Consider the following 25478-nt stretch of genomic DNA (forward strand, 5'->3'; position numbering starts at 1 on the left):
GCTTGTATCCATCCCTCATGCTATAAGAAGGCAACATTATAGTATAAATTACTAGGATGACTTGGCTGAACATTTTTTTCTGCTTAGACCTGTAATTTGGATGCACTTTCCAAATTCCACTGATCCAACCTCCCTTTCCCCAAAGGACCATCCATGTGGCCTACAGAAGACGGTCACTTCTCTAAATATGATCTACTTCTCACACGACAGTATGGCAATGGTAGACAGATCTTCAAAAGAGAAAATGAAATTGGATCGTATTACGTGATCAAAGCTTGGAAGTTTTTATTAATAAAACAAATATGAATTCATTCCATGGATTAACTAAACAACAACAGAGGCCTCAGAAACACCCCTTATACTACTGAGATACTACAGCCACTTAGGATCCACATGGAAGCAACTTCTGGTCTTCTGTGTAGGGGATTACATAAATATGTCCACTGCTCGGGACTTTTCCATTTATTAGCATATTGTAAATCACAACCAGGATGAAAGCTAAAGCCTCAGGATCCTTATTATGTGGGAGGTTTTGGCGTTTGTCCTAAAAGATTTAATCCAGGGAACAATTTGCATTTTAAATGTAGCAACTCAAAACAGTGATGAGCTAAATTTGGGCTAGGTAGGAGAAAAAAAAAAAACATTTCCTTGAGTAGATAAACATTTTCTTGGGTTCTTTAAAAATTTTTTTAGATCAGGGAATAACTTTGTTCCTGCATGTGGACAGGCTTAATATTGTGAACAAAAATACTGTCTTGCACTCCACAAATAACACTCTCTGTGGCAAGATCAGCCAGGAAATGACAGCATGCTGGACTTGGATTCCTAGTCAGATAATTAAAGGCCTGGAGACCAAAGGCCAGGAGGAATTGAAGGGTGAGACACTCGGCACCAGAGGGTGGGGAAGCATTCACCAGTGAGGGGAAGGGTTCTTGAATTGGTCATACTAAATTGTGCATACCAGCTGGTGCAGCTGGAATCTTACTGGAGTTGCTGGTAAATGAAACCATGCACCTTTTCTGGGATTCTGGAGAGGATAACCATAATGTCACAGTTGTTCCCTCTGAGTTTTAATCATGTATGTATCAGGGGGATTAATATGATAATTCAACACACCTGCATGATGTCTAACGATCAACTCAGGACATCTATAACACTTTCCATTTCTATATCAGCCCAGGGTTGATAAGAGGATTCTGAAAGCTTGTGCTAGAACCCCACTGAATAAGTGGGGTTCTGTACTTGTTTCAGCAGTGATGAGAATTGAACTCAGGACCTCGCCCATGCCAGGAAAGCACTGGACTCCCGGGTTACAACTGCAGCCCTCAATCAATTCTCATTGGATGAGAATGTACTGAGTAAGGACTGCCAGTAAAAATGTATTCTAGAAAGTGATTAGTGAAGTCAGGCAAGAGTCTGACAGAGAGATGCAATGATTTGGGTACCTTAACTCATCTTCAAATGACATCCATGCTTTCTGTGGTCAAAATTTGAAAAGGAAACATTACCTGGTTTACATTGCATAGAATAACAAAACTAAAGGACACAAGGAATATATGGCTGATCAAGCTCTTTTTTTTTTTCTTTTGGTTTTTCGAGACAGGGTTTCTCTGTGTGGTTTTGCGCCTTTCCTGGAACTCGCTTTGGAGACCAGGCTGGCCTCGAACTCACAGAGATCCACCTGGCTCTGCCTCCCGAGTGCTGGGACTAAAGGTGTGCGCCACCACCACCCAGCTTGATCAAGCTCTTTTTTAAGTCTAAGGAAAACATGGAGTAAAGATAGTTTGATGTTATTATTTTTTTTTTTTTTTTTGCTATAGAAAGTAAAACATTTAAGAGCAGACTTCATCCCACACTCAAGGTAGTTGTCTTGGTAATTGGAAAGGTTGTTGGAATCTGTAGGTATGGACAGTGGATGGTAGGTGACTTTGGGGTTACTGTAGTGTTTACAGTTAGTATGCTACAAATGGTACTTGGAGCAAAGACTAACATTCAGGAGTTGCGCTTGCATGAAAACAAATGTTCAGAGCTACACTATCGTACAGGGCAAGTTCTTGGTCAATTGGTCATTGACTTGCTTAGTCATTTTGCACCTGTGATGCCCCAGTTCAAACCTGGCTCTGCAACTCACAGACTATGTGATCGTAAAAGACCGAGTATTCACACAGTAACAGTTCCTCAATGTAATATGGAAGCAGCTGTAAGTTTCACCTCACAGGACTGCTGGCATCCAAGGATCTAATACATGTGACACAGTGAGAAAGGGCCCTCAATTACCATGAATCATTGAGTATTACTTTCAAGTTATCTCTTACAGTTAGTATTCTAAATGGTTTGGTTGTGACCATTCAAGTAAGTAGGACAGCACTGTCTACACAGGGACTGAATCCACAAACTTGACTTTATTTGCACAGTATGTTTTAGCAAGTAGGCTGAGCATCAAACCAACCAATGCTGACCAGGCAATGTATCTATAACAGCACCTCTTGATTTTACTTGTCTCACAGAGACCTGTCCATTCTTAACTACCATTTATGAAACCCAGGGGAATACAACTGAAAAAATTCTAATTATTTTATTTTCAAATAACAAAGGCAACTTTATTACATGGACCCATAATATGCATATTATAAGAAAATAATAACTATATTTTTCCTATTTTTCTGAAATAAAGAAGGCAAGAAGACTACTATTTCAAGGGTTTGTAAATGTCTTATAGGAGAAGACAGCTGGATCCTCATACCTGCCTCAATATTCAACACTCTATGTTGTGTTGCTTTGGCAGAAGTATGAGAAGGATGAAGCTGTTACCTCAAGTAGGAAGGGAGGGCCTTCCTCTTGAAGGGTCTTGGGGTCATCCATGGGTTCCAGGACCACATTTTGAAAATTGTGGGGTCTACAGCACTGTTTCTCTAGGACTGACCTCATGATATCAAGCAGAACACCTCCTAAGAGAGCAACTGTAGCCGCAGCCATGGCTGAGCAGGGAGCTGAAGCTTAAGCAGGAGTCACCACAGGTATCTCTGCACAGCGCAGACTACTACTTTCTGAATTCTTGCTCAAACGGGGTCTGTCTTTTTCCTTGATAGTCCATCCCTGTTCACATAGTCCCCATATTTGAACACTACACATTTCCCTGGGAAGAACACTGTCTTCAGAATGTTGACTCAAAAGTTCCTGGAAAGGACATGGGAATAAACTACAACCCTCACTTCATGAGAGCTGTGTCTGCAGAGGAACGCATGACAATTCTTCATGAACAATGCCATACCATTTGCTGTGGAAACACAACTGTGATTACTAATCCCCCAGTTGGAAACTTCTAGACTGGAACTAACAGTCTGGCTTTGCTCACTGAGGTGGACCATTTTTCCTCGTCAAAGTATTTAAAAATATTTAAGTCTATTAGTCTTTTGTACTTGAAATGACAAGAGCGTGTACTCTTCAAAGACGAGGATGTGTTCAAATCCCAACAAGCATCTCCTGAGAACTTAATGTGAGTCTGCTGTGGTAATCAAGAGATAGTCTGTGTTTAACAAAAATTTATCTTAATAATCTATCCAAGTGTTCTCAGAACATGACAGGATTATAGAAATGTGTAAATCAATAAGCTACTGGAATAATGAGTTCAAAATGCAAGACAATCTAGGATTCTAACCTGAACTTGAAAGCACATCCCAATTTTGACTTTAATACTACTGATTGTTATTTTTCAAAGGCTACCACCACCCACGTATCTCTTGGCTAAAGGAAAAACAGAACAACAACTGACATGACCAACAACTCAACATCATCCCCCCCAAAACGAATGCGTCCACAGGTCCTTATCTCATACACGGGATTTATCCCTAAAGGGATTTATTTTCTACAAATTCTTATGCTTCATTGGTAGCTGTAGATATTTGCTTGCTAAACACTGAAATTGATGTTATATAATCTCATGACATCTGTTTATCCACCGTCTAATTAGATGGCATAGCTTAATGTTGATTTCCAGCTCTTGCTGGTAAGAAGAAAATATAAACATGAATATTTTGCATTTCAATAAAAAGTTTGCAAGTGTATCTTTTGCCTTATGACCAAAAATTAAAAAAAAAACTGTACAGAGAGGGTTCAAAACATGTCATTTCAAATTCTTTTATTTTACAAATATTAGTTTAACTTGATTACTAAGCAAACCTTTATCACCACCATAATGTCATAAAAATAAAAATAAACTTACTTGATAAATAAATAAATGTTGGACCTACTATATAACTAAATGCTTTCATTTCAAAACAAGAAATTCTAGTCTCAGCAGCAAAAAGACAAGTTTTAGGTTCCTTCCTTGAAGTGGGTCAAGGAAGGTCCTTGAAGACCTTATATGACTACATACATTATCCTATGAGTCTCTGCTTTCCTGAAGTAAAAATCATTAACAATAATTTAAGAGATTCCCCCATGAGTTGAACGTGCATTTATTATTCTATCAATGACTGAAAATCAGACAAAAAACAGGAAAAAAAGTTGAAAGACATGAAACCAAATAATCCTAAAACTTCCATTTGATACTAAAGGGTACCTCCCTAGGGTTTTGAAAGAATTCCTAAAAGGATTTTTACCAGCAGCTGCTTCAAAAGTCCACACTACAAGTGATTTCCACTTGGGATTCCTTTCTTGCAGTTGGATTTCTTCTCGAGCCTTATTTGAGGGCTCAAGTTTAAGACTTCTTTCCATCAGTCTTTTATGGCAAAGCTAATTCTTCTACACGGATGTGATTAAAAGCAAGCCAGGAGAGGCTGTTTCTGAAGTGAGCAAGAGTGCACACATCTACCTTCCTATGCCTTTGCTGGAAATGTCTCCATAAACATGTTATGAAATCACCCTCAGTATCTCCCCAACATAAACTCCATCCTGTTGGAGAAAAACCTCTCCCCACAGTGAAGGTCACATACCAAACAGAAGAGCACCACCACAAACACCAAATGTAATCATCTACTATACCCTCTTAGCAAGGACCTTCTCCATAGTTCAGCTCACGCCGACCAACTGCTCACACTTCCATTCCTATCAGACAAGAAGGCGGCTGGGAGAGGAAGGATTCCTTCTCATTTTCCAGCCGATCCGGGTCCAGCATCATCTGTGCTTGGCTGTGACAGGACTCCTCTGTGATCTGTCGGGTCAGTGCCCTTCCAGAGACACCGCTCAGGGCATGGTAACTGCAAATTCAACCTGTCATTTTATTACACATTTTTAAAACAGCCGGCCTACCGAAACAGAAAACTCTGCGCACACAGGCTGGGGTCGAATGCTTTCCTCGCTAACTTGATACCGCCTGACTCGAAACAGAACAGAGATGCTCCACTTTGACACAGCTTTCCTCTCGGATCTCAGATCTTTAAATTTCGAATGAACTCATAAAAGAGCAGTGTTTTCCAGCTCCGTTATTTGACAGTTGTGATATCTGTACTTGACTCTAATATTTCATAGCAGTTAGTTTTTCTCAAAGCCAGTGCTAAGTAACTTTTGATTGTACGTAAAGTTTTTGTTCCATAAATCACAGAGCGGAATACACATCAGAATTTAACCATATAGCTCGTAATTTTTGATGAGTAAGACGATGACTCTTAGAGTCACGTGGTTTTGAGAACACTTGTCAGTATGTTCCTGTTCCCAGGACATTACAATGTGCACAGCTATATTATAAATTTCAAAGCTTCCTTTGAAAAGGCCTTTTGTCTGGGGCACACGGAATGTTGGCGAAGTCCCTCTGGGGTTAAAATTCCATCCATTAGCTGTAATGTAGTCACACTTCCCAAAGGTCACAGAGGGTTAATAACGAAAGGAAGAGAACCCAGATTTTAAGCCTATCAAGATGACACCTGAAGCCACTCAATACTGGGGCAGAATTCTCTAGATTGCTTTTCTGAAACTTTGAAATGACAGTTCCTTTCTCAACACCACAGCATGCCTGGCTACCAGAGTTAGTAGCAATGTTCTCATTTTTATAATGTTTTTAATATAGTTGTTGTAACCAGCATGTCAGCCTGTGCCCAGGATGTGATGGGTTCATAATAAAGCACATTCCCTATATTCAGACCATGTGTGTCCTTGCGTAAACTATTACGACCGGAAGGAACAGGTTAGACACAAGACATCACGCACAACCCGGAACCACATTGCCATTTAGCAATATTAGAAATCTCCCAGAAGCAAACACCTCAAAGTGTTATTCACATAAACCAAACATTCACTCCCCTCCACCTTTTCAGAATAGCAACCTAAAAGGAGAGAATGGTTTAGATCCGTTCTTGAAAGTCAGTCAACAGCATGACTTACGTATATCTAGGTATTTATCAACCAGATTAGGAATGAAATACATCTCCAGCCTTCAATGCCATCCTCCCCTTGGATTTATTTGGGTCCCAAAGCTAAACTTTTATTCTCCAACGTTCTTTCCCCTAACTGCAAAGTTTCAGAGTCCTCTTATTATTGTCATAACACAGAAGCTGCATTCAAATGCCTTCGGGTTTATTTGGAGAGAAGCGTGACTTAAGGGGTCTTCTCACAGTTGGCCTTCACCAGCTTTGCCCTGTCTGCCCACCATCCATCATCTTCTTACGTCTTATTAGGTCCTTTAAAGTCGGAATCTTTCTGGAACATACTCCAAATTCCATCACAGTCAAAACATACCTCAAGTCCAGATCCCAGCAACACAGAACAGGCGTCTTACATGTCCTGAGCTCATGGCTGGTAGAAACAGGCCCATTTCTGTCCTCCCCGGTCACATACATATATTTTTCAGGACGCAATCATTTAGAGCAAAGCAACATTTCCATAAGGGGGGAAAACCCACCACTAATTTAAAAGTACTTAAATGCTTACTTCTTCTGGGAAGCCCTCTGGGTCTTCCACTGCCATTCTCTGAGGCCAAATACGAAATCCGATAACTCAATTAGTTAACACCGTCGTTGTCGGCAGAACATCCCGTCTAAAAATATCTGCCTCGGGAAATGTAAAGACATCTCCCAACCTCCTAGTAAGGAAACGGGAGCTGGTGAGAAGCGGCTACTTAAATGGAGGGGCGGGGTCAGACAAGAGCGGGGACCCTTGCAGGCAGAGTAGTATCTCCCAGAATTCACCAAGGACTTACCCTATCTGTGGCCTCCGGCCAAGCCCTGAGTACTTGGTCCTGATATGTGAAATTCTGAAAATAGCAGAGTAATCAGCTGGGGACTGTGCCCTGGCCGCCTGGAGTCACTCAGGGAGCCAGCTTCTGTGGTCTGTTTATCTCCAGCTCTCTCTGCACTCAGTCTGCTCCGATGTCCCCTCCAGAGACAATGTCACCACGTTCTGTGGCTCCGGAATCCGGTTAGCCTGCGTTGTATTATCAGCCCTTTTGAATTTCTGTTTTCTTTCCCTACACTAGCTGGACTGATGAAGGTTTTGTATGTGTATATGTGTACCCAAGGCTAAGAGTATTGACTCAATGTTTTGATCATTTTTTTGGGGGGGCGGGGGGGAACTTTGTCAACTACTGAATTCAGCTTTTTAGGGTTGGGGACACAATATGTGGGCAATGTTTTACTATTCAGGCACTTTGGTTCAAGAGGGCTCAAAAGTCCATTGTGATAGAGAGTGGCATCCATGTTTTATTTAGTTAAAATTTGCTCCCCTCCTGCCATCTTTGAGGTGTGAAGAAAAGAAAGGAAAAAAGGAAGGAAGGAAGGAAGGAAGAAACAAAGAAAGAAAAGAAAGAAAGAAAGGAAAAAAGAAAAAAAATTCAGTTCCTGTCAACACCATTTGGTGGAGAGACTTCTCTCTTCTGCCAAATTAGTTGCCCAAAGATAAGAAGTTTTGTTTGGGGCCTTCTGTTTTGCTGTTTGCTGGTGAGTTCCAATTCTGGGAATGCTCAGTGTAAGTCTACCCATGAGAAACATTTTTACAAAGACCCTACTAAGTGCTATCTAGATACTATTCTAGGTGGGTTAGAAGGAGATTGGAACAAAATAAAATGCACCTTGGTGAAGCTTTCATATTAGTTGAACATCGGGCAGGATAATAATCATGGACATACAATAAATCAACGACTGTTCAATGCGATATGTGCTATGCCAAAAAAGGTGTCAGAGAAGGGGCTCACAAGTGTGTGTTTAGAGGGAGAATTAACAGGTCTGAAGATTAATAGTGTTAAGTAATAGTATGTCTAATAATTGCATCAATATCATCAATATTAATTATTAGCTATTATTAATTATTAATGAATAATTTAGACAAAATGGGATTTTATATTAAAAATATTACATTGGACCATATGAAACTGACATTTCCCTTTTTGTTTTTTCAAGACAAGGTCTTGCTGTATAGCCTAGTCTGGCCTAAACCCTACTACTCTCCTCCTGCTTTAGCTTCTCCAGGTAGTCAGGACTATAGGTAAATGCCACTATGTCCAGCGTGTTTCACATTTTTTTTTTTTAAAGCAGATTTAATTCACTTTATTTTTCTTTTTTTTTTTTTTTTTTGGTTTTTTGAGACAGGGTTTCTCTGTGTAGCTTTGCGCCTTTCCTGGGACTCACTTGGTAGCCCAGGCTGGCCTCGAACTCACAGAGATCCACCTGGCTCTGCCTCCCAAGTGCTGGGATTAAAGGCGTGCGCCACCACCGCCCGGCTATTTTTCTTGTATAAAAACCCTTATGTGGTAGCCACAGCTGGAGCCTGGGTCCTCTGAACAGACACTCTGGTGTGGGTTTTCACAAGATGGTCAGTGAATTCCTGATAAGGAGATTTGGTGAACACAGTCTCTTTCCAGAGGTTGGGGGTCAGGTAGCTGTAGGTCTTGGAGATGGCATCAAAGGTGGCCTTGGGAAAGTTGCCCAGGGTGGCAGTGCAGCCCCTGGCTGATGTTAGCAGTCATCAATACCAGCCATCATCAGTAACTTCTTAGGCACAGGAGCAGAGACGATGCCAGTGCCTCTGGGGGCAGGGATGAGATGCACCAACACAGAGCCACAGCGGCCTGTCACTTTGCACAGCACAGTGTGGGGCTTGCCAATCTTGTTCCCCCAGTAGCCTCTCTGCACAGGGATAATGGACAGCTTGGCCAAGATGATGGCCCCTCAGATGGCAGTGGCTACCTCCTTGGAGCACTTCACACCAAGACCAACATGACCATTGTAGTCCCCAATAGCGACAAAAGCCTTGAACCTGATCCGCTGGCCAGCCCGAGTCTGCTTCTGCACTGGCATGATCTTCAGAACTTCATCCTTTATGGATGCGCCCAGGAAAAAGTCAATGATCTCGGATTCCTTAATGGGAAGGGAGAACAGGTAGATCTCCTCCAGGGACTTGATCTTCATGTCCTTAACCAGGCGGCCCAGCTTGGTGACGGGGATCCACTCCTTGTCTTCAGCTTTACCTCCATGAGCCCCGCGGCCTCGACCACGGCCACGGCCTCGACCACGACCACGGCCCCGACCACGACCACGGCCCCGACCACGACCACGGCCCCTAAGGCCGCTGCCGAATCCTCCACGGAAGCCGCTGTGGCCTCTTAGTCCGGGGGCCCCCGGGTCCTCCAGGCCCTCCCACTGCACCGGCGTCATCCGCCATTTGGTGTTTTCCCGAAGAAGAAGAAGCGTGTTTCACATTTTTATAAGCTCAAATCAGGGCCTATATTCTAGCAGCTTCATGCAGTCCAACATGACAAAGCCATAGCTACTCATTACCAAGACTCATCAAGCACGCAGAGTGCTATATTAATTTCTTCTTAGCCGTTAAAAAATTCTTTCCTGGCTTACCAATGTGAGGGGGAGGGGCACACATGGCACTGTGCACATGTGGAGGCCAGAGGATGGCCGGCGGGAGCCAGTTCTCTCCTTCCACCACGTGCGTCTCAGAGGTCAAAGCTAGTTCATCTGTCTGGGCTCAAGATTCTTTTTTTTTTTTTATGTTTTTTCGAGACAGGGTTTCTCTGTGTAGCTTTGCGCCTGTCCTGGATCTCGCTCTATAGACCAGGCTGGCCTCGAACTCACAGGGATCCGCCTGCCTCTGCCTCCGGAGTGCTGGGATTAAAGGCGTGCGCCACCACCTCCCGGCGCTCAAGCTTCTTTACCCCCTGATCCTCACTAGTCCTCTATTAATTTCTTCACATGCACTGCGTTAGCTTTCAAAGAAACTCTATGAAGAACTTCTTTCCATATTTGCAGGTAAAACCAGAGATGAGAGACGTTAAATGAGGCTTGAAGGTCAATAGATAGGAGCAAGGACTTGAATCTTGTTCTACGTGATTCTAAAGGTATAGCATTAGCACATACTTCTTACTTTTTTCTTTTCTTTTCTTGTCTTTCTTTCTTGTCTTTCTTTCTTTCTTTCTTTCTTTCTTTCTTTCTTTCTTTCTTTCTTTCTTTCTTTCTTTCTTTCTTTCTTTCTGGAAAAGGAAGCATCAGGAGACTCGAGTGACATGAGCAAAGCTGAAGCCACAACAGTACTTGACCTCAGAAGTTGTTACAAAGCCACAATCATCAAAACAGTATGACACCCGAATAAAAATAGTCTTGTTGACAAAACAGCAAAACAGAAGGCCCCAAACAAAACTTCTTATCTGCAGGCAACTAATTTGGCAGGAGAGAGAAGTCTCCCCACCGAATGGTGTTGACAGAACTGAATGTCCACAGGAGGCTGGCCTTGGGTATCCATACCTGAAAACTACTTCAAAAATGAATCCAAGTCTATAAAACGGAAGGAAGACAGCAGAGGACACGCACATTGAATATCAATATCGGTATATATAGCTAGGCCAACCCTAATTCAGGACACAAATGCAAATATGAATAGATCAAAGAGACCACCCCAAACAGCTTCTACACAGTAAGAGAAACAATCATTGTAATGCCCTTGCAGTCAATGAGGCACAAGAAAGTATTTTCAAGTTCTACAGCTGTTAAGGAACAAACATCCAAAGCACTTAAATGCATTTCGTTGAATATAGGAGAAAACAAAACAATCCACCTGAAAAATGGGCAAAGGCTCTGAACAGGAATATCTCAAAGGAAGATATGTGAACGGTCAACAACAGCACTGAAAGGTACCAGGCATCACTAATCATCTGGAGAATGGAAATAAAGGCATGAGGTCCCTTACATCTGTTAGCGTGGTCTTTACCACGAAGACACAGAGAAGAGAGAACCTTGGAGAAACCTTGGCAGAAACGTAGTCACTTATGAGTGAGCATGTGGAAGTTCCCCAGATAATTAAAAACAGGACCACTTGATTATCCAGCCATAGGAATGAAATTCATATCTGGTTGATGTGTGTGCATTCCTGCTCACTACAGCACTTTTCATAAGAGCCAAATTATAGAGACAACTGGAGGTTTCGTGGGCAGATGAATGGATAAGTAAAGTGGTATACAGACTCGTCAGTCACTAGAGGGAATGGCATTCTCCCATTTTGACAACACGTGAAATCAAAAGGCAAACCCTGCATCACTCGTTCCTAGGTAAAACAATGCTGAACTCACTGAAATAGACATGCAGTGTTCAGGGGCTGAAAGGGCTTCAGAGAGGTGCTCAAGGGGTACAAAGCTCCAGTTATACAAAATGGGTTCTGGAGACCTGGTAGTCAACACACACACACACACACACACACACACACACACACACACACACGCACGCGCGCGCACACACACACGCATGCACGCACACATAGCTTACTGCATAGTTGAACTATGCAAGAGAGTCGATGTGAGGTGTTCTTAGTGTGCACACACATGGAGAAAAGAAAAATGACTGCTATGAAGAGTGGTAGATATGTTAATTAGCTAGACTGAGAAGATCATTTTCTTAATGCATACACACATTAAAGCATTAAATGTCTACATTGTAAATATATACAAATTTATTTGTCCAATTGTACCTCAGTACAGACAAAGAATATTTTAATTAACTGCCACCATGTGAAAATTGGAAGATTTTTATTCAATCTAGAGTTCAAGTTCCGGATTGCTTGTACATTGCTTCTTTCCCTGTGTCTTTCCCAGCCCCATTCTGTGGTGGTATTGTGTTCCCCAAAATATTGTGTACCTTAATAAACTTATCTGGGGTCAGAGAACAGAAAAGCCACAAGATACTTAGGCTAGAAAATGTTAGCACACACCTTTAATCCTAGCATTCCAGAGACAGAAATCCCTCTGGATCTCTGTGAGTTCAAGGCCGCATTGGAAACAGCCAGGCATGGTGACTCACGCCTTTATCCCAGAAAGTGAGCCTTTAATCCCAAGGAGTGGTGGTAGAAAGCAGAAAGGTTTATAAGGCATGAGGACCAGAAACTAGAGGCATTTGGCTGGTTAAGCATTTGGCTGGTTAAGTATTTGGCTGGTTAAGCATTCAGGCTTCTAGCAGCAATTCAGCTGAGAACCGTTCTGGATGAGGACTCAGAGGCCTCCAGTCTGAGGAAGCAAGACCAGCTGAGGATCCGGCAAGGTGAGGTAGCTGTGGCTTGTTCTGGCTCTCTGATCTTCCAGTGTTCACCCCAATAACTGGCCTCAGGTTTGTTTCATTAATAAGACTTTCTAAGACTCCTGCTACACCATTCATTAATTTATAAACCACTACATTAAAGTGAGCATACCACATGCTAGGAACAGTGGGAATACACCATCCTGTTTATTCTGAGTCTGCTTAAGAATTGGCACCCAAGTCAGCAGCCTCTATGACATGTGGTTCTCAACCCTTTGGGGATTGAATGACCCTTTCTCAGGGGTTGCCTAAGACCATCAGAAAACACAGATATTTATATTACAATTCACACAAGTAGCAAAATTACAGATATGAAGTAGCAGCGAAAATAATTTTGCGGTTGGGGGTGGCCCCGACATGATGAACTGTATTAAAGGGTCCCAACGTGAGGAAGGTTGAGAATCACTAATCTGGGATACAGGAGAAAACTGACCTGCCAGCAGCTGGGATGAAGCTGGTAGGGAAGGGAGCTGAAAGGGGCTGACAGTGTCCTCTGTGGATGTTCAGGAAAGTTGAGTCTGGCCCCAAACTCCTCTCCGTTCCCAGACTGGGCTCCTTCAATTAAGGATGGACTGCTTTTTTTTTTTTTAATTAAATCCCAGGACACGCCCCCAAGCCCTGAGTTTGCCTGCTGCTGCACTTTGTACTAATTACATCTTTGCTGCATGCTTCTGTCTTCTTCCCAGCTGTCCTTCACCTTTGTTCTAAATGCCTACTTTAAATATGGAGTCTAGGGGGTGACAGTGCTCGGAATTCAGGCCTGGAGATTCCGTCCTGTGGATCTTATAAACAGTCTTTAGTGCCTGCAGTGGATATCTCGGAGTGAGAGGCAGGACATCCAACCTCTATCCACAGAACATTTCCTGGGGGAACTCCCTCTGGAGGCCAGTGGAATGCTCTGTAGCATCATCAAGCCTCTTAGCAGGTCATTGTTCTGCATTTCTCAGAACTCGCCTACCTATGTCTTCATCTTCCATCTTCAGTGGAAGAAATGAGACAGGTTTTCATCTCCTAAACACTCAACATGGTTGTCCTCCTCCCTAACCTCCCACCCTCTCCTCCAGGCTTCTCTTCTCCAGGATAAATAACTCCAACTGATTCAACCTTTCTCTGGAGCTCTGCAGAGAGAAGCACTCTGTAATTATACTAAATAAGAGAAATAATAATTCCTATAATTGTGCCTTTAAACCCACACCCCTGACCGGGACGTTTTGTTTCCCAAACTCTGGTGGCTCATCACACAGATCTTGCAGCTGGAGAGCAAGAGCATGGGCAGAGAGGCTAACATATTTTAATGGTTGAGGTTTAGGCAGACATTGAGGTTCTAGTAGAACACTGAGCACTCCACCACTGGTATAATAGTGACTTTTCTACCTCAATTTATGAGAATAAGTATTTCCCACCTGAGAAGGGAGTCCAAGACATAAAGTAATGCAGAAGAGAAATGCAAGTTCATCTTCCCACAATGCAATCTCTGAACGTGTCATCGAATCCCATCATTTTAATAATAAAGAAATAGAAGCCCTGGAACATTTTCATGATCATGAACTAGTACTACTTCTGTGCCTAGAATGCAAAACGAGGTTCCTTATGTGACCACAAAGAAACAAAGTCATTACAAAGAGATCGAATCTTCAAAATGAGATCCCTGTGGGATACTCAAAGTCCACCCAGGCTGTTCAATAATGGGACATAATACACATAAAGAACGATGGCTCCATGGAAACTGTTTGGTGTCCTGAGTCACTCTAGCTTGAAAAGGGCAGGGACCTCATCTGATCAAGCAGAGGATGAGGTGTAGGTGGTGCTGAGGGCTGGTGCTAGGGACATAACAAACTGTCTTCCCTTCATAGCACCTGCTGGTCCAGAGCATGCTCTTCCACTCTTGTGTGTGTGAGCTGACAGGTTTTGAGCATGCATGCACTGCCTTTGAATTCATACCATTGACCTTTAACCAAGAGCATCCTATGCTGTACACTCATAAATATTTCAGGAAGAGAGGAGGCGGTGGCAGAAGATCACGGGAGAGCTCACATAGCAAATAGTTCCCTGGGTGTTGTCCAATGGCAGATATCACTTTAGGGGAGCGGAAGAGTGTTCTTCTCTATGTTCCTCCTGGACTTACACATCCCTAAGACCCAACCCGACAAATATCTAGAGCACTGTTCATATTTCCCTGCTGTCTATCCTAAGAAGGAACCCCTCTAGACCAACCTTTTACAACTGGAGGCTACCTTTTCTCAAGATATCTGCCAACATCCAGCTCAAGCGTTAGCCACCTGTGACCTCTGGAACAAGCTCCATCATCTACTAGTTTCATTCTGTGCTGTGGGGTCTCACACAGTCTAGGTTATCCTCAAACTTGCTGCAGAGCTCAGATAACCTTGAACTCCTGATTCCTCTGTCTCTACCTTCTAAGTTCTGGAACTCTAGGCATACACCATCACGTCAACCTTGGATTTTTACATTTTTAATTAGTTGGGGGGGGGGGAACCCCCACAAAAGAACAATGTTGTGGCCCCTGGAAATCTACATGCTTTAAATGCCAATTCTACTTGGTCAAAAGTACACTTTGACTGAATACAGTTTTGGTCCTGTCTTGGAATTGTCTGTGGCTGCTTTCACTCCGTGTGCCAATCAGCGCTTGGGAGAGATCACAAGGCCAGCAGAATGCAAATCCTGAGTTCCTATGTGTCCCTATCCAGAGAGACTTATCTGGAGGTGGCTGCTGTGTCTCCAGGAGGCACTTATAAATGAAAGGCTGTGGATTCCTGATAATTCCAATATGGAAAAAAATAGCAGAAACCCCACATCCTTCCAGTAGACTCTATCCATCTATGCATATTACATGATAAAAAATTAAAAATAGAGATTTTAAAGGTCACTGTCTTCCCACGCAACCATGTAAAATATTAATCCATTCTCTACCCTCTCAAACTGTTATCACAAACCAGGCTTTTTGCATGGGGGCTTACACACCACAGAATTTTCTTTGTTCATCGTTCGGCCAAAACATGACATGTTTTTCCTAAAGTAGGAAAGAAAATTCCAGCAGCCCTGGCCTCACTGATGTGGCAACTGAAAAGTCCAGCAACAGAATGTGCTCTTTTCTGTGTTTTCTTCCTGGTTTCAGATAGAGGCTGTGGCTCGGGCATTACTCACAGGAACACATGGAAAAATCGGCTCACTGAACTTCAAGTGGGCAGATGACTGCCATCTACAAGGGAGCTTTTCAAATGGCACACAAAGCCAGACTGGCTGTCTTCAGACTGTTCCACAAGTTTCCTTCCAGCATATTCTCGTCTCCTTTAGCCACAGAAATCAGACAAAGTCAGAAATAAAAGCAGACTCCAGAAACCAAGTCTCACAGGAGACTCCTGACAGGAGACTCCAGACTCCAGAGGATTGGAAATGCCACCTATGGGAATGGTGGGGTCAGAGAGAGGAGAGGCAGGGAGACTATTTCCAGATGTTTCTGTCTAGTTTTTCATGTCCTCAGTCTCCCCTGTTCAAAACCTGCTGGTACCCTGCCTGGTCGTGAGCACAGGACAGCTACCTTGGGGTCATTTTTCCTAATCTAATAAGAACTACCTTTTCCAGATTGAAGGTAGAACAGTTCTCAGGAAGCCTGGAATACTGTGAACACAAGTCTCGGGGACCTGCTCTGCTCCTATAAGTGCTGTTCCTCCCGTTAGGGTCAGAGTTTCCTGTCCTCTGCAACAACAGTCCTGCCCCCAGGCTCTGCTCCTATGTCCTCTCTCTCTCTCTCTCTCTCTCTCTCTCTCTCTCTCTCTCTCTCTCTCTCTCTAAAAGCTTTTTATTTTTTACTTGTGTGTCTCTGTGTGGGGATGCACACATGTGTACAGAAGAGGAGGTTGGATACTCTGGAGCTGGAAGTACAGATGCTTCTGAGCTGCCCTACCCAGATGCTGAGAACTGAACTCAGGTCCTCCTGAGGAGCAGCAAATGCTCAACCACTGAGCCATGTCTCCAGCCTCTACCACCTCCTTCCAAGACCTTGTGTTCCAGGAGAATTGAAATCGGTAGAGTCCACCCACCATGTTTCTTTTTGACTGTCATAAACCATCTCTATGTGAGTGAGCTGACAGAGACAGCACAAACATACAAATGGCCGGAAGATAAAATCTGTAAGATTTCACATATGTGCCTTGTCAGAAACTGCACCTGTATTTTCCCAGCTAACAAAAATATCTGATGTACATTCCGCTCAGTATGACGGCACATGGCTTTTTTTTTAATTAGCATAGACAGCATCGGGAGAGCAGGGACATTTCTGAACTTTCGAGGCCAGTGTCAAACCGGAATGTCTAGTAGTTTCTTCCTCATTTCACAGGCATAATTCAGAACTGATTACACAGTGATCATTTCCCCCGTTTCCAGAGCATCTCCAGTGAACGATGAGATTCTTAGCTGGCAGTCATTGGCTATGCTTCTGCTGGAGGGCCTAATCAGGGCTGGAGGGTTTCGAGGTGATGCGCTGTGGCTTTGATTAGGCCCACCACATGCTTTTACAGATGATGAGCTGAGCTCACTCACAATTGTGCTTCTTACATCAACACGTGACTGCCAGGGAACAGCCTGAAAACTACGCCACCACCCATCTCTGAAGATGATCAGGAAGGCTGCAAAGACTTGCACCAGGTAGCCCTGGCCACACTCGGAGTACTAACACTCTGCCCTATAGTTACAGGAAAGGAAAGTCCACTGAGGATTCAATACCCACGTCTCTTAAAACTTTCTCTGCACTTCCGGCATCAGAGAGGATGAAGCCAGAGGGGAGGGAAAAGGGGGGTATGAAAGCAGAAGGGAAGGGGAGGAAAGATATCTCACAACTTTATTTTTTAAAAAAAATCAATTCATTATCAAAATCTGTAAGCAAAGAAGATTCATAGAAAAATCTGAGCTTCTGCTTAACTTTTTCTTAGAAAAACAACAAAAACAGATGCCTGTCATTTCTATGCAGCAGCAAAGGCTACAGCTGAACCAAAGCTGTGACCTTGAGCCCAGCATGACCTCTCTCTTTAGCTCACTTCTCCAGCCTGCCCTTGGAGATAGTGACTTCACAGCCTCCCAATTCATCATCAGGAAGAGGTCCTACTGATCAGGTGGGTCCTCCTCAGGGGCAGGTCAGATGGGAAGGGTCAAGGTCAAGTTGGGAAGGTCACTCGGGTAACTATGTCCCATGCACCGTGGTACCTCTTTCACTCATGAGGACACATTAGAGATGTCTGTTAAAGTGAGCAGAAGAGGACTGAATGTCTCCTGCTGGGCAATGGCCCTTGCTTCCAGGATGCTGGCAACATCACTGAAGCTTCACCAGGGTCAAAACTGCACTTGAAGACATGCCCTCAAGAGACTGGAGGTTCTGAGCCACAGTTACAGGAAGCCAGTGACTTCAGAGCAGCCTGAGTCACAAGAAAAGGAGTAAGCATGGCCAGTGAAATGGCCATAGGCATTTGGTCCTGAAAGCTATAATGGGGATGAAAAACCAATAAGCCTCCTGTTAGTCAGGTGGACAACTGTGTGGAGTAAGGGGCAAGCGCTGGCTGGCTTCATCAGCCTGTCTTCCTGCAGAGGAGGAGAATGTGAGCAGGAAGATAACCTGCTCCACTGTGCTCAGCTTATCTCCACCTGTTCCCAGACCCATTCATTTCTTCCTGAACACCGTCATCCATCTCTACACTTCCCGAAGTCTTCAAGTGGTCTTCTTCTGACCTTGAGTGTTTCCCCAATGACCAGCACTCCCAAAAACTGTCCCTTCTTCCAGCTTAGAACCAGCCTCTTGATGTGATCGCTATTTACAGGGAGGATTTAGCAAAAAGAAAGAAGTCTCCAATGAAACCAAAAGAATAAATAATGTTACAGGTGACACTGGATGAAATTTTGAAGTCACCTTTGACCAGAGCCTCTCAGATGTTACTCTGAGTCTCTTGATCTTTCTTGTGTGTGTGTGTGTGTGTGTGTGTGTGTGTGTGTGTGTGTGTGTGCGTGCGTGCACGCAAGGAGAGGGAGGGAAGAAGGGAGGGGAGAGGGGGACAGGGGGAAAGAGGGAGAGAGGGAGGGAGGGAAAGAGGGAGGGGGAGGGAGAGAGAGAGAGACAGAGAGAGAGAGAGAGAGGCTAGAGCTTCTAGCAGAATTTGCCCTTTCAGCCTCTGACTCTGTTTCCCCTTCTGTAGTAGCTCTCTATCTGGGGTGATACTTATTTCAGTTACGTTAGTTCTATTTGCCTGCTCTGGAATGAGTCCTCTCAGGTCAACTTCCTGTTAGTGATAGGAGTGTCCCTTGTACCTAAAAGAGTGTTCAATATGCTGTGAATATTTTTTGAGTGACTGAATAAATAACACTTACTACAGCAGATTCTAACTAGGATGCTTTCAGAAAACCAAGTTTAAAATCCTCCAGTTTGAAATGACACTCCTTCCATCTGTTGGTACCTACCTACCATGTCCAATATAAATGAAGCTGTATAATATTGGTGATAGTAACTGGATACTGATAAGATTTTTCCAGTCACTCAGAAAAGCAATGTTGCATTCTTTTCTCTAGTCAGTTTTCACAATACTATAAGAATTTGCTGTCATTCATTTTACAAGCAAACTGCCCAAGGTCTTGTTACTATACCATTACATTATCCTAAGAGAACCTGAACCCTCCTCTTCAGGGCCCAAGACAATTTTATATAGAAGTGTAGCCCTGCAGTGTCTGAGCTGGCCAGGGTCTACCTACACAAGGTGACAGCTGTAGGAAGGTAGATCTCCCAGTAGTTTAGAAGCGTAATTCCCCTCTCCATTTAAAAAAAAAAAGTGTTGCCAACTCATTAGCAAACTGTCACTGTTCTAAGAAGAGCAGACCTCAAGGGAATACAGTAGGAATCAGAGGCCGGGTCAAAATCAACACGACTTTAAATCTACAGTTCTTGGGCTTGACTTTCCCAACCACAGGTACAGATGCAGGGATAGTGACAGACTTCACCTTCACGGGATTTTGAATTAGCCAAGAGCTTTCTAGTTAACGACATCCATTTTGTACATGACCTGTCACTGTACAGTATGCTAAGCGGTTGGGGGAGATTTCGGAAACCTTCAGGACGGGGTGGGGGATGGGGTACCGGGTGAGTGCACACACACAGAAATTAATAGCAGCAAGGAGTTGTTGTTATTATTATTATTATTATTATTATTATTATTATTATTATTTGAGATGGGGCCTGTCTTAGTTAGAGTTTTTATTGCTGTGAAGAGACACCATGAAGAGACACAAGACAACTCTTACAAAGCAGGAAAACATTTAATTAGGTCTGGCTTATAGTTTCAGAGGTTTAATCCATTATCATCACAGTGAAACATGGTGGTGTGGAGGCAGAGGTGGTGCTGGAGAAGGAGCTGAGAGTTTTACATCTGGATCCACAGGCAGCAGAAGGAAAAACTGTGCTACACTGGCCAGACTTGAACTTATAAAACCTCAAAGCCCATCTCCACAGTGACACACTTCCTCCAACAAGGCCACACCTATCCTAACAAGGCCACTCCTCCTAATAGTGCCACTCCCTATGGTCAAGCATTCATATACATGAGTCTATGGGGACCATACCTATTCAGATCACCACAGGGCATTGCCATGTAGCCCAGGTTATCCTGAAACTCCCTATGTTGACCAAGATAACCTTAAACTGGTAGAAATTCTCCTGCCTCTGCCCAAGTTCAGGTATTATAAGCATGCATCACCATGCCCACTCTTGAGTTTTTGGTCTGATACACAGAATGGACTTCCAACTTAACATTTTTGTTTTGGGCCCCCTTCCCACAAACAAATGCTATGTGTGCTCTGTTTCCTATACGAAGTTAGAATTGCCCAATGACAAGGTCACTCCATCCATGTCCACATGTTAAACTTTGCTGGATACTTAATACATGTCATTTATGGTGCAGAGTCAGCATGGTATCCTGCCTTTCTTCAGTCAACCCTCCACTATGGTATCCCTCACCTTCTACCATAAGGCATAACTCACATGTTTGTGCACAGTGCCTTTCAACGAACAGATGAAGTCTCACTCAATACTGCCTTTCTAGGAAGTACCTCATTTGGGTCTTGGATGCCTCCCTGAAAGCCATCTGTTGAAGACTTGGTTAGCCTGTGTGCTGTTGTGAAGTGATCAGGAGGTCAGACACGAGGGAAGGAGACTGAGGCATTGACGATGTGGCCTTGAAGGGATAGTTGGGACCCCCTCCACCATGCCATGAGGCTCTGCTCTACCAAGAAGCCCCATGAGCAGGGACTGAAACTCTGTCATGAACAAAACCAAACTGTTCTTTCATTTCTTTATCTGCTGCGGGTATATTGTCATAATGTCAGAAAGCTGATATAAAATAGGTTTTATAACTCCATCTGACAACAGAGTAAAGTGAAACCAGAAAAACTGTACGAAACACATCCTCAGCCACATGGCGACTCAAAGCCGTAAACACAACACACAAATGCTTCTCCATGTGCTGTTTACAGGAATATTGGTACTCACTTCATACTTTTCAATACTATTTTTTTCATGTTACGTATTGAATACCCAATTTTTAAAAGAATTCACGAAAACACCTTTCTTTAAGTTCACATGGGATTTTTTTCTTAGATTACAGGCCCTGCAGTATTTCCTCATAGACATTTGACAACTTGAATGTGCGCTGCCCAGGTCTGTCTGACCCTCTGACCAATGGCTGGGAATGAGATTGACTTTGTTTTCTGAGCCTAAAGTGTCACAGCTCCAAGTCACTTTGGGCAAAACAACACCCAAACCAACTCAAAGAAAAACAGTCTAAAATATACCTGAGTATGACATCTCCAACCCTAGGTCTTCATGTATCTCTGAATGCAGGACAAGGAATACAAATTATTATGTTTGTGCATGGCAGCCTGAGATACGGAAGCAGGACTCACCACTCCAAAAATTAAGACCTGAAACTCTTGAACCCTGGCCACTTTTTTCCACACTAACGCCTTTCAAAACTGTTTTTTAAACACTAATCCTGATCAGATATTTAAATATACAGTTTATATATATATATAATTATATTTATTATTATTAAATATACAGAATAGGTTAGAGAAAACAGTGCCCATCCATCTAAAAACCTTGCTGATTAACCCCCCAGGACCTGTGGCATTTCAGGTCACCATGAGTCTGGGTAGGAAGCCATGTGACATCACTATATTCTGAAGAACAATTCACTGATCAGCCGCCTGGTCCTACGTGTGTGGTAATCAGGGCTTCTCTCTGTGGGAGCTGGCATTCTTAATGCAAATGATTGCCAGTGGCTGCAGATTGTTGCCGGATTGTGTGGCCCATTATTTTTCTTTAGCAAACACGGCACAGATACTTACGATGGGCAGGTGTCTGCAAGGGGGAGGGAGGTTATGGTTACTAGGGCCCTGTCGCTTTATTACTTAATTTGACCATTGAAGAATTTAAACACCGCAGCACACACTGTTCTAACTGGCAGGCGTTGGCAAGGAGATGGGCCTAGTTTCTGAGGCTGCTTTGCCTTGTTTAATGTGAATGTCAGGACAATACCATCACTCCCGTCTGGGATGCAAGAGTTCTCTGTGTGCTGTCATGTTCCTTTAATGGAGAGGTAAACCCAAGTTCCGAGAGCATGAAGGCCTTTCCCCAGTCAGTGGATGGATGAGAACAACAAAGACGTTTGATCTGGGAAAAAGTACACTCTACGCTCTCTGACGTTTTACACACCGCTCCATCATCCCTAACATTTCCATTACTAGATACTTATTTGTGCACCCATTCAACTCTTTTAGTGAGGGCTCCCTGAGAGCTTACTGTATGCAGAGTATCTTGTAAGGGTAAGCTTGTTGACAGGCAAATTTCCCTGTGCCTGCTTGCTGCTGCTGGCTCTCTTCTCCGGCCTGGAAGTGTACACAGTAGGAGCTTCATAAATATTCAGTGTATTTTGAAAGGAGGCTCTTCCCAGCAGCCCCTCAGCCCAGATGGATGGTTTTGTTATTTAAGGGAGAACCCCTAGGCTGCTTTGTTTCACAGTATCCCAATTTTCTTTTAGTTTAACCCGCACAACAGAAGGCATTTGAACCTAAGCGGACTCATCACAAACAGACTCCCGTGTACTGGAATGGGAGGACAGGGGTGGGTGGATGCTCTGAGTGTGCTCTGGCTTCATCTCCCCCAGCAGAAATGCCCACAGGCGACCATCCATAAAGGTTCTCTTTCAATACACACATACTTGTATCACTTCTGAATGCTTATCCACACATCCATTTTTCCCTTTCTGTCCCTGTGGCTTGGAGTAGACAAATGAACAATTTTTGGCCAGTGGGTCAATGATGAAAGATGTCATTTCCCAGGTAGAAGCATTTGCTTGCTGGTGTGCAACCCTGCAGGCGTGCCCAATTGGTGGCCCTGGGCTACATGTGGCTTTATGTAGCTAAGGAGAGCTATGAACCTAGACCGTCATAAAATCATAAATTACTAAAAAACCTTCAGTCAAGCACACCTACAAGTCAAGGGCTTTCTTGTCCTGCAGAATGGCCACAGAGGTAAGAATAGAGATCGAACTACGAGGAGTGTTTCAGGCACTCCACCTCTGACAAGCATATGAGCAATAAACACTTCGACACTCTATGCTGCTTTCCAACCCTGGTTTTCCTGTTTCCTCTTAGAAGTTCCTGCTGTGTCTTTTAGTTTGCTTAAGAAAGATAAAGTTGACACAACCTTAGGACACAAAAGATTAGGGGTAAATTTCCAAAGAACTGTCTTAAAACATTGCTGGCAGAAGCCTGCACTTTTTAACTTCAATTTATGTGTGTGTATGGGCTCTGACATTGATGTCCACTCTCATTTTATCCCCCTCTCTACATCCAAGCGTTCAGTTTTCCAGACATACCTGTTCTGGAATCAAATATCGCTCTCCTTTAGGTCACTGACCAGTTTGCCCCGGAAGTGATTCCTGACCATCCCGCCAGCAGTGCAAGCCCGCAACACAACCACATTTACTCCCCAGGCTGTCCTACCAAGTCAGCTATTTGGAATGCTAGCTAGATATGGACTTCAGGACCCTTCTCCTTTTGGAGAGTAGCCTAACAAGGTGGGGAACGTGTTCATTAACCAGCTGAACATTTATTTTTATCTGAGCATTCAGCTTTGAGTCCAATACTCATGGGGGGGGGTAGGCAATGGGGAAGAGTGGGTGGATCTATTCAATGACAATTCTGATGGAATGAGGTATCGACTGTGATCACTCTGCCTTCTATGTCTGTCCTTCAGAAGGTTCTAGAACTGCCAAAACTCAGATCATATCACGGGACGAGGCAGATACAATTTTCTGCTTTGTTAATATCGCAGGCTTAGCGTTTGTTTCTTTTCTAAGTAGACAGATACAATACGTATTAGTGTGTAAATTTAGAACAAGATGCTGCTGCTAAATACTGCCTTATGCAAGCTTTCTACCCTTCTGCACCGACTCCCACATTCTCCTAATCTTTCCTCTTCCTTACACCAAAGCAAAATAGTCCATAACAATGACATCATCTTCCAGATCCGAAGTCCCTCATTATCCCCTTTGATGATCTGTGAAAAAATGAGGATGGGCGGATGAGGCAGTGCTGTGGGGACGCTTGAACCCCAAGCAAAGAACTCAAGTTTTGTGCAGCCTGAACTGATAAAGTCTGTCGGCACCTCCACGCCCTCCCAGCATCACAGGATAAAAGCATAGAGACTCCTGGAGCTCTCCAGTCCCCAACTGAAGGATCATGGGAATCAACCAGATGGATGAAAACCCACCAGCTTTCTAGGAGCAGGCCTTGAGGGTTTTGACTTCCAGGGCCTTCTAAAGTGTATTTTATGGCATTTATTGTTTGCTCAATACAGGGCCTCACACGGTAGCCCAGGCTAGCCTCCAACTCACTAAGTAGCCCATGCTGGTCCCAAACTCATGCAGATCCTACTGTCTTTGCATCCTGATGGCTGGGATGACAGGTGTGAATCACCATTTTGAGACAGGGGCCTATTACCCACCCTGGTTTGTCTTCATAGTCCTTATGCAGATGAAGATTATCTTAGAATTCATGACCCTCCTGCCCCAGCCTTCCCAGCGCAATGATTACAGGTGTTCACCATCACATTTGACTTATGCTAAGGCATTTTCCAGGAGTCTTAGCCAGGTTGGCAAGTTACCACCACAAATTTTGGTGAGTTTGGCTACTTTACAAACACAAGGGGTTGATTTTCTCTTAGTTTTGTTTCCTGTGGCTGTAACAAAATACCCTGAGGAAAGCAGCTTAGGGGAGAAAAAGGTTTATTCAGCTCACAATGCCAGGGTCACAGTCTCTGTGGAGAAGGCAAGGCAGCAGGAACTTGAAGCAACTAGTCACACCATCAAGAGTGGAGACAGAATGCCTGCACTTATGCTTAGAGCTCAGTTCACTTCCTCCTTCACACCCAGTCCAAGACACCCGAGCTCAGGGAATGGTATCACCCATAGTGGGCAGATCTTCCCATCTCAGGTGTAACTGAGATAACTGCACACAGACATCTCCACAGGCCCATCTGCTCCAGATAATCCCACTGAGACCCTCTTCCCAGGTGATTCTAGACAGTGTCAGGTTGATACAACGAAACAGGACAATCACCAATCTAACTCTTCATTGAATCTTTCCTGTGGAGGAATCCGTCTTAAAAGGGCTGAAAATTGAAAAAAAAAAAAAAGACTGAAAATCACTTTCAATTATGTCTTGTTCTATTTACTCAAATTTAAGGTTGAGTCACCTAAAGACACAAGGACCTAGAACCTATTAGTGGTAACTGTCCCTAGAGGGAACTGAAAAACTAAGCTAATACAACCAGAAATGGGAGCGTCACAGTACTGTCTATCAAGTCTATAGAATTATGGAGGTTCATGAAATCTTTTTATGTGATTGAGTGTGTGTGTGCCTGAGTGAATTTAT

The 25478-nt window shown here is 43.6% G+C and overlaps 1 protein-coding gene and 1 pseudogene across 23 annotated transcripts in view; both read right to left on the reverse strand.

The window, feature by feature from the left end:
* Ank3 (ankyrin 3) overlaps positions 1-25478 on the reverse strand; it is a 483262-nt gene that overhangs the window by 228303 nt on the left and 229481 nt on the right. The window lies entirely within an intron of this gene.
* Positions 8508-10337, reverse strand: LOC128114619 (40S ribosomal protein S2-like; annotated as a pseudogene).

This window comes from Peromyscus californicus, unplaced genomic scaffold (assembly GCF_007827085.1).
Source record: "Peromyscus californicus insignis strain IS unplaced genomic scaffold, ASM782708v3 Scaffold_19__1_contigs__length_69161282, whole genome shotgun sequence".
NCBI lineage: Eukaryota > Metazoa > Chordata > Mammalia > Rodentia > Cricetidae > Peromyscus > Peromyscus californicus.